The sequence below is a fragment of the Salvelinus sp. IW2-2015 genome, unplaced genomic scaffold (assembly GCF_002910315.2).
Source record: "Salvelinus sp. IW2-2015 unplaced genomic scaffold, ASM291031v2 Un_scaffold2715, whole genome shotgun sequence".
Classification (NCBI taxonomy): Eukaryota; Metazoa; Chordata; class Actinopteri; order Salmoniformes; family Salmonidae; genus Salvelinus; species Salvelinus sp. IW2-2015.
The window spans coordinates 40,585-49,323 of NW_019944020.1; the positions used below are offsets into that span (position 1 = coordinate 40,585).

Sequence of the window (8,739 nt, forward strand, 5' to 3'; positions counted from 1 at the left end):
TCAGGAAGTAAAGTTGGTTCGCAAATGGGTCTTCCAAATGGACAAGGACCCCAAGCATACTTCCAAAGTTTTGACAAAATGGCTTAGAGACAACACAGTCAAGGTATTGCAGTGGCCATCACAAAGCCCTGACCTAATCCTATAGAAAATTTGTGGCAGAACTGAAAAAGCGTGTGCGAGCAAGGAGGCCTAAAACCTGACTCAGTTACACCAGCTCTGTCAGGAGGAATGGGCCAATTCACCCCTTATTGTGGAAAGCTTGTTGAAGGTACCCAACGTTTGACCCAATTAAACAATTTTAAAGGCAGTGCTACCAAATACTAATTGAGTGTGTTAACTTCTGATCCAACATAGGAATGTGATAAATAAAAGCTGAAATAAATCATTCTCTACTATTATTCTGACATTTTACATTCTTAAAATAAAATGGTGATCCTAACTGACCTAAGACAGGGACTTTTTACTAGGATTTAATGTCAGGAATTGTGAAAAACAGAGTTTAAATGTATTTGGCTAAGGTGTATGTAAACTTCCGACATCAACTGTATATATATACGAGCTTCCGAATGTCATTTTTGGTGAGTTTGTATATTTACGAGAGACATTGTGCTAATTGTACTGTGCTAATGTACTGGCTCTAGAGCAGCTTGTGTCTGTGTGGAGTCTGGAGTCGCTATGGCATCGGACCCTGCCTGCTCTGCTCGGAGAAGATGTGGCAGACGGGCCGAGAACACAAGAGAAGCAAAAACGCAAGGAAATCAAAAGACAACTCATCCAAAGGGCTTTGACTTCTCAAACACAACAGAAAGCTAACACAATATGATCTCCTGTCACCTTATTCATTCATCCACTTAGATAACGCAACCCCTAAGTTTAACTTGCTAGTTAACACAGAATTCAGCATTTTCTTTCATGCAGGGGAGAAAAAAAAGAAAACGCATAAGAAATGTCTTCCTGCGTTTTTATAAACGCAGATATAAAATGCTTCTTTTAATGTCATTTCTGCTCTGCATCAGACACATTTTTGTGATTCGGTTGCACTTCTCCACCCGGATGAGAATTCAGGAACAGACATTCTATCAGCAGACAGCGTTTTGACTAATGTGTAGCTACTTTTTGACAATTTTCTTTGGTGTAACCAGTCTTCTTTGGTAAAATGGAAGATAAACTTCCAGGAAATGTAGCTGGCTACARTCTTTCCATGATAAACATAAATATTATGACTATACCTAGTTTCTGCAACAACAAAAAATACCTTGCTTTTTTTTCTTCTCCATTGTAAGATCATTTAGACTACTTGTGTGGCTACCAGCCAAATAGTGTTGCGCTTCAGTTGTCATCTGATGAAAAATGAATCAATTTTCTGTCCGAATGTGTTGCGCTTATGTATTTTCTGTGAAGAAAAACAACTATATTTGCTATGTCCCTGATCAGTCTGTTGAAACAAAACAAAAAAAATCACATTCAATATAAAACCCGACACCTGTCAATACACAGCTGGACTTACCCCGCTGCTTCTTTCTCCCGTTTATTTACCAACAAAAACACGTGACTGGCTCAACTGTTCTGGAGAGCGACAGTAGGCTTCATGATGTGATCGGTGAAATGAAGAACGCAATCTCCTTCACTTAAAAAGTAGCTACAAATATTACAATGTATAGGAAAAACTAAGAAATTGTTTCAGTAGTATTTAAAAACCAGCCCAACCCTAATAACCCTGAATACGGTACACAGGCCTACTCGTAAATGTTCGGATCAGGAAAGGGGGACACTAATTGAACCAACCGTGTAGTGACTGTGCTCCCTGTCCTCTTGTCTTTGCGACAGGGCTACAGGTCCTCCTCCAGAAATAATAGCTGGTGCATGTAGCTGGTTGCATGTATGTAGCTGGTGCATGTATGTAGCTGGTGCATGCATGTAGCTGGTGCATATGTAGCTGGTGATGCATGTACGCTGGGTGCATGCATGTAGCTGGTGCATGTACATGTATGTAGCTGGTGCATGTAGTAAGCTGGTGCAGTATGTAGCTGGTGGCATGTATGTAGCTAGTGAATGTATGTAGTAGTGGTAATGTATGTAGCTAGTGAAGTAGAAGCCACGGCTGCTAAACCGTGACCGTGCCAACATTTATCAAGGACATTGTTACTGAATGTCGATAATCAGGGGAAGTAGCTACTAGAGAAATATGAAAGTTTGAAATTAAACGTCTGCCAATATTGCTAACAGTACAACTTTTAATATTTACAACATTCAAATAGTAGTTCTAATGGTATGGTAATATAAATTAAGATTCTAAGCGGTGCACATTAATGTTAGATACATATCGTTCTATTTATCGTTGGATAATTCAGTTATCTTGATGTGGATGTTTTGCCCCGATCGCCCAGTTCTTACAGTGTAATGACTACGTTCTGTTCTCTCTCTGTGGGTTACACATCGTTCATCAGGGCTCTGTGGTTGTATGCTCTCACACACGTACACATGCCCAACACACACACGCTATCCCTGTCCTTCTCTCTCAGGGCTACACGTCGTTCTGGACACGACTGCATCTCGTCGGGGCTGCGCGGCTGCATGCTCATAGAGCTGGCCATCAGAGGACGACTGCAGCTGGAGGCCTGTGGCATGAGGAGGAAAAGCCTGCTCGCCAGGAAGGTAGGGAATCCTGACCACCGGCTGCTCTGTTTGTGACTGTGTATGTTCACTAACCAATGATCGATGTGTGTGTTGCCAGCCGGAGGTGTTGACATCCTCATCTTATAGTCGGATTACATGACATTTACAACACTCCTGTGTTGCGCCAAACAAAATAAAACCACGTTATGCTGGATGAGGTAAGGAAATAAAACCACGTTATGCTGGATGAGGCAAGGAAATAAAACCACGGTTATGCTGGATGAGGTAAGGAAATAAAACCACATTATGCTGGATGAAGGTAAGGAAATAACAACACGTTATGCTGGATAGGTAAGGAAATAATAACCACGTTATGCTGGATGAGGTAAGGAAATAAAAACCACATTATGCTGGATGAGGTAAGGAAATAAAACACAATTATGCTGGATGAGGTAAGGAAATAAAACCACGTTATGCTGGATGAGGTAAGAACTAAAACACGTTATGCTGGATGAGGTAAGGAAATAAAACCACATTATGCTGGACGAGGTAAGGAAATAAAGCCACATTATGCTGGATGAGGTAAGGAAATAAAACCACGTTATGCTGGATGAGGTAAGGAAATAAAGCCACATTATGCTGGATGAGGTAAGGAAATAAAACCACGTTATGCTCTGTTTACAGTTGATTGACAACTTTACCAGTAGCCTAAATAGAAATGTAAATGTCTCTGGTTCTGGTGCATGGGCTCTAGTGTTGTTACCATACCAGCATCTTTTTTATTCAATACCAATACCAGGTTTAGTTTCACGACACCAAAACAAACAAAAAATGTGTATTAGCCAAAGTCACAGAAACTCGGCTACTGCTCTGTTTAATCGTTGGGCATCTTTGAGTTCAGTATCATTGCATCTGAAAAAATTTGATGTCCAATTTTGGCGGGGAGAAACAGCCAAAAAAATGCATTCATTTAATCAATTAAACAATCATGCTATGAATTTAACTTTGGTATAAAAAAAACAATCTAACTACAAAACAATATAATGGTAATAATTAACTTGAATGGTTAATCAAGATGTAACCCAGTTCTATTTACAATACAGGTGAATGCATATTATTCAATAGGAGTGTGTGCATGTATGGCGTTATTCAGCTTAATTTAACTGATTTCGTGGGGCTACAGATGACAATCCCATTTAATTTAAGACTTATTTTATTGGCAATTGCTAGGAGAACATATTATTTTATTGTACTAATCAACAACATTTTACATAGAAGAAGCAATTTCTCTCCGCCAATCAGCAGTCATTTTGTGTAAGGGCTTGTTGAGTGTCCTTCCCTATAAGCTGAAAGTCTGCTGTCAATGTGGTTACTGTGAAATAGCATTGTATCTGGTCAAACACCATTTTTCCCAAAATTCTACAAAGGGTTGGTAACAGGCTGATTGGTTGGCTATTTGAGCCAATGAAGGGGGCTTTACTGTCCGCTATTATCCTCCAGTCATTTTCCATCCAAGTTATCAGACCCCGGTGGCTTGTCATTGTTGATAGACAATCTTGTCACCTCTCCCACACTTTAAGGAATTCAAAATGACTTGGTCAAATGTTTTATTGCTTCATGAAGAGTAATAATATTTATTTTATTTTTACAAATGAGAGTATCCATCGGCCCTTTTCCCGTGACAACTATAAACATATCGCAGATTATACACTTAATAGCACCCCAGTCTCCTGCAGATTCAAAGGAGTTTTCACTGCTGAACACTGACAGTCCAAGGGGACTTAGATGCGCCCTCCATGGCCGCGGACACCCCTACCAGCGCCGCGAACACCCCTACCAGCGCCGCGGACACCCCTACCAGCGCCCGCGGACACCCCTACCAGCGCCGCGAACACCCCTACCAGCGCCGCGGACACCCCTACCAGCGCCGCGGACACCCCTACCAGCGCCGCGGACACCCCTACCAGCGCCGCGGACACCCCTACCAGCGCCTCACACAACGGTGTTGTTATCCGTCTCTCGTTGAATATGGAGAGCAAGAGAGAAACGCAGGGCGGGGTGCGGGTGATGGCTGGGTCGGTTGTCAGTGGCAGGTCGCCGGGTGTTCCTTCGCTACGCACCGACCCGGCTGTGTGTTTTAGGGTTTTGGTGTAGCCTCTCAGAGCTGTGTCGGGCGTATCTCCAGTGTCTGTAGTTGTGGGGGATACAAAACATATAGTTACAGCATGTACTAGCCAACAAATGGAGTCACATCACACTCACACGCTGGAAATAAGGACTTGTCCTTTAATGTAGTACTGTAGAGAGCGTTGTCTGAGTTGATCTCTTGTAGCCAGTACTAAAGCGTCGGGGTAAAACGTTGAATGAAAAAATAAAGGCGAGGGGGGAAAAAACTACACGTTGGTTAATGTGTTAAATGACATAGTTTTGATTTAAAAACGGTTTATTAAAAGTGTTTTTGTTTTTTTAAAATACGAAAGTTTAAGCAAGTACCAAGTCGCAACAAACGAACGCAGCCACGATACGCGGATAGTGGTGACGTTTCCCACGTGAGATGAGAAGTCACGTCAATGGCGGTCACACATGGCGATAGGAGGCGTGTTGTTGGCAGGATTAGCGGGGTTGAAAAACGCTAGGTCAGGCGACCGGGCATGCTATGCCGCAGCAAGCACATACTGGTGGCTGTGCATCAATGCAAAATGTCATCGCAGCAACAAATCAAGGGCGCCATAGTGGATCTCACCAAATAATTGTAGCAACACTGGCTGTGAATTCTCCCCCCAAACAAATTTAAGCCAGTTTTGTTACTCCGTGTTAGAGAGCCCCCCCAGGTAAGGCTATTTTCCTACATTTGTGCCTTGAAGCAAGGCACTTAACCGCCCAAATGTGCTCCTCCATGTGTGGTTTGGCTTGAGAGCAGAGCAGAAGACACAATTCCTAATGAACATTTAGACACATAAGTTTGTCTGCAGGTGATCTGGAAGCATTAACATGGCAGTATCGTTGTGTTCTGATTCTGACTGTGGTTGTATTGTAGCCTATACCCTAAGTTGGATTCTGATTCTGACTGGTATGTAGTCTATCCTATTGATTCTACTGTATACCTATCCTGTTGGATTCTGATTGATTGTATCTTACGTGATCGATGATATAACCTCCCTGTTGGATTGATTCGACTGTTCCTATAGTTGGATCGACTGTTGAGCTATCGCATTTGGATCTGTATTCTAACCGTAGTGATTCTACGTAGCCTCTATAAGTTGTCTCTGTTGTGCTTATAGTTGGATTCTGATCTGAAATATTAGCCTTACCATTGGATCACTGATCATAACCATACCTAGTTGGATCTCTGTATGTACTACCAGTGGATCTGGGATATTAGCCTCTGACCCTAGTTGGATTCTGACTGTAGTGTAGCCTATACCTATAATTCTAGTATGGCATACGTATGACTGGACCTGTATGTTAGCTAATCACCCTATGTTGGGATTCTGACTGGTATGTAGCACTCATACCCTAGTTGGATTCTGACTGGTAATGTAGCCTATACCCTAGTTGGATTCTCTGACTGTTATGTAGCCTCTACCCTAGTTGGATCTGTTTGAATTACTTACCAGTTAGATCTAGTATGTAGCTTATACCCAGTTGGATTCTGACTGTGTAAGCCTTACCCTAGTGATTCTGACGACTGTATGTAGCCTTATACCTAGTTGGATTCTGCACTGACTGATGTAGCCTATTACCCTAGTTTGGATTCATGTCGACTGTATGTAGCGCTATAACTCCTAGTTGGACTTGACTGTATGTAGCCATACCCTAGTGGATTCTGACTGATGTAGCCTACTACCCTAGTTGGATTCTGATCCTGTATGTAGCGCTCTATACGCCTAGCTGGATTCTGACTGCGTGTAGTGTAGCCTATACCCATGGATTCTGACTGTTGTAGCCGCTATGACTACTAGGTTTGATTCTGACTGTAATGTAGTATACCCTAGTGTCTGATTTCTGACGTATGTAGCCTATACGCCTAGTTGGATTCTATTCCTGAATTGTTATGGTAACCTATACTCCAGTGGATTCTGAACGTATTGTAGCCTATACCTACGTGGATTCGTGACTATGTAGCCTATACCCTAGTTATTTGATTCTGACTGTATGTAGCCTATACCCTAGCTGGATTCTGACTGACTGGTATGTAGCCTATACCCTAGTTGGATTCCTGACTGTAGTTAGCCTATACCCTAAGTGGATTCTGACTGGTATGACTATACCCTAGCTGGATTCTGACCTGTATTGTAGCCTATACCCTAGTTGGATGGTGACTGTATGTAGCCTTATACCTACGTTGGTTCTGATTCTGACTGTTTAGCCTATACCCTAGTTGGATTTGTGACTGTATGTGCTATACCCAGTTGGATTCTGATTCTGTTTGTAGCCTATACTCCGTAGTTGGATTCTGATCTGATGTATGTTAGCCTTACCCTATGTTGGAGTCTCTGACTGTATGTAGCCTATACCCTAGTTGGATTTCTGACTGTGGTGTAAGCCTATACCCTGCTGGTTCTGACTGTGTGTAGCCTATACCCTAGCTGGATTTCTGATTCTGACTGTTTGTAGTATACCCTATGTTGGATTCTGATCTGTATGTACGCCTAACCCTAGTTGGATTCTGACTGTGTGTAGCCTATACGCTATGTTTGGATCGATTCTGACTGTTATGTAGCCTATTACGCTAGTTGGATTCTCGATTGTTATGTAGGCCTATACCCTAGTTGGGTATTCTGACTGTATGTAGCCTATCCCTAGTTGATTCTGATTCTTGGGACTGTATGAGTATACCCTAGTTGGATTCTGATTCTGATGTATGTAGCTATCCCTAGTTGGATTTGACTGTGTGTAACCTATACCCTAGTTGGAATTCCTGGATGTATTTAGCCTTATCCCTAGTTGGATTTCTGACTGTGTGTTTAACCTATACCTATTTTTGTTGGATTCTGACTGTATGTAGCCCAGACCCTAGCTGGATTCTGACTGTATGTAGCCTCAATACCTAGTTGGATCCTTGCTGTATGTAGCCTATTACCCTAGTTGATTCTGAACTGTAATGTAAGCCAGCCCTAGTTGATCTGACTGTATGTAGCCAGACCCTAGTTGGTTCTGACCTGTATGTAGCCTATACCCTAGCTGGATTCTGACTGTATGTAGCCAGACCCTAGCGGATCTGGATCCTGACTTGGTGGTTCTATTGTTCTCCTAGGTGATTCTGTAAGTCAGATAGGCTCCGACAGGGGACGTGCTATTTGGACCGAAGGCCTCTCAACACGTGAAGGAGACACAGCCCCCAGAGACGGTGGCAGAAGTTGGATCGAGCTGTCAGGCGGTGAGTGTGGTTAGAGGTTTTAGCTACTAACAAGAGTGGGTCTCAGCGCACCAAACAGAGTTTTACTACTAACAAAGTGGTCTCAGCCCCCAAACAGAGGTTTACTCCTAACAGAGTGGTCTCGCCCACAAACAGAGGTTTACTACTAACAGAGTGGTCTCAGCCACCAAACAGAGGTTTACTACTAACAGAGTGGTCTCAGCCACCAAACAGAGGTTTACTACTAACAGAGTGGTCTCAGCCACCAAAAGAGGTTTACTACTAACAGAGTGGTCTGCCCCCAAACAGAGGTTTACTACTAACAGAGTGGTCTCAGCCACCACACAGAGGTTTACTACTAACAGAGTGGTCTCAGCCCCCAAACAGAGGTTTACTACTAACAGAGTGGTCTCAGCCACCAAACAGAGGTTTACTACTAACAGAGTGGCTCAGCCACCAAACAGAGGTTTACTACTAACAGAGTGGTCTCAGCCACCAAACAGAGGTTTACTACTAACAGGTGGTCTCAGCCACCAACAGGAGGTTTACTACTAAACAGAGTGGTCTCAGCCACCAAACAGAGGTTTACTACTAACAGAGTGGTTCAGCCACCAAACAGAGGTTTCTACTAACAGAGTGGTCTCAGCCCCAAAACAGAGGTTTACTACTAACAGAGTGGTCTCAGCCCACCAAACAGAGGTTTACTACTAACAGAGTGGTCCACAAAGAGTTCTCTCAGGTGTCCGCCAGGCCACGCACCAAAG

General features: G+C 43.0%; 1 pseudogene; it reads left to right on the forward strand.

Annotated features, from left to right (window-relative positions):
- LOC112074609 (Golgi phosphoprotein 3-like) overlaps nucleotides 1–8,739 on the forward strand; it is a 50,279-nt pseudogene that overhangs the window by 34,576 nt on the left and 6,964 nt on the right.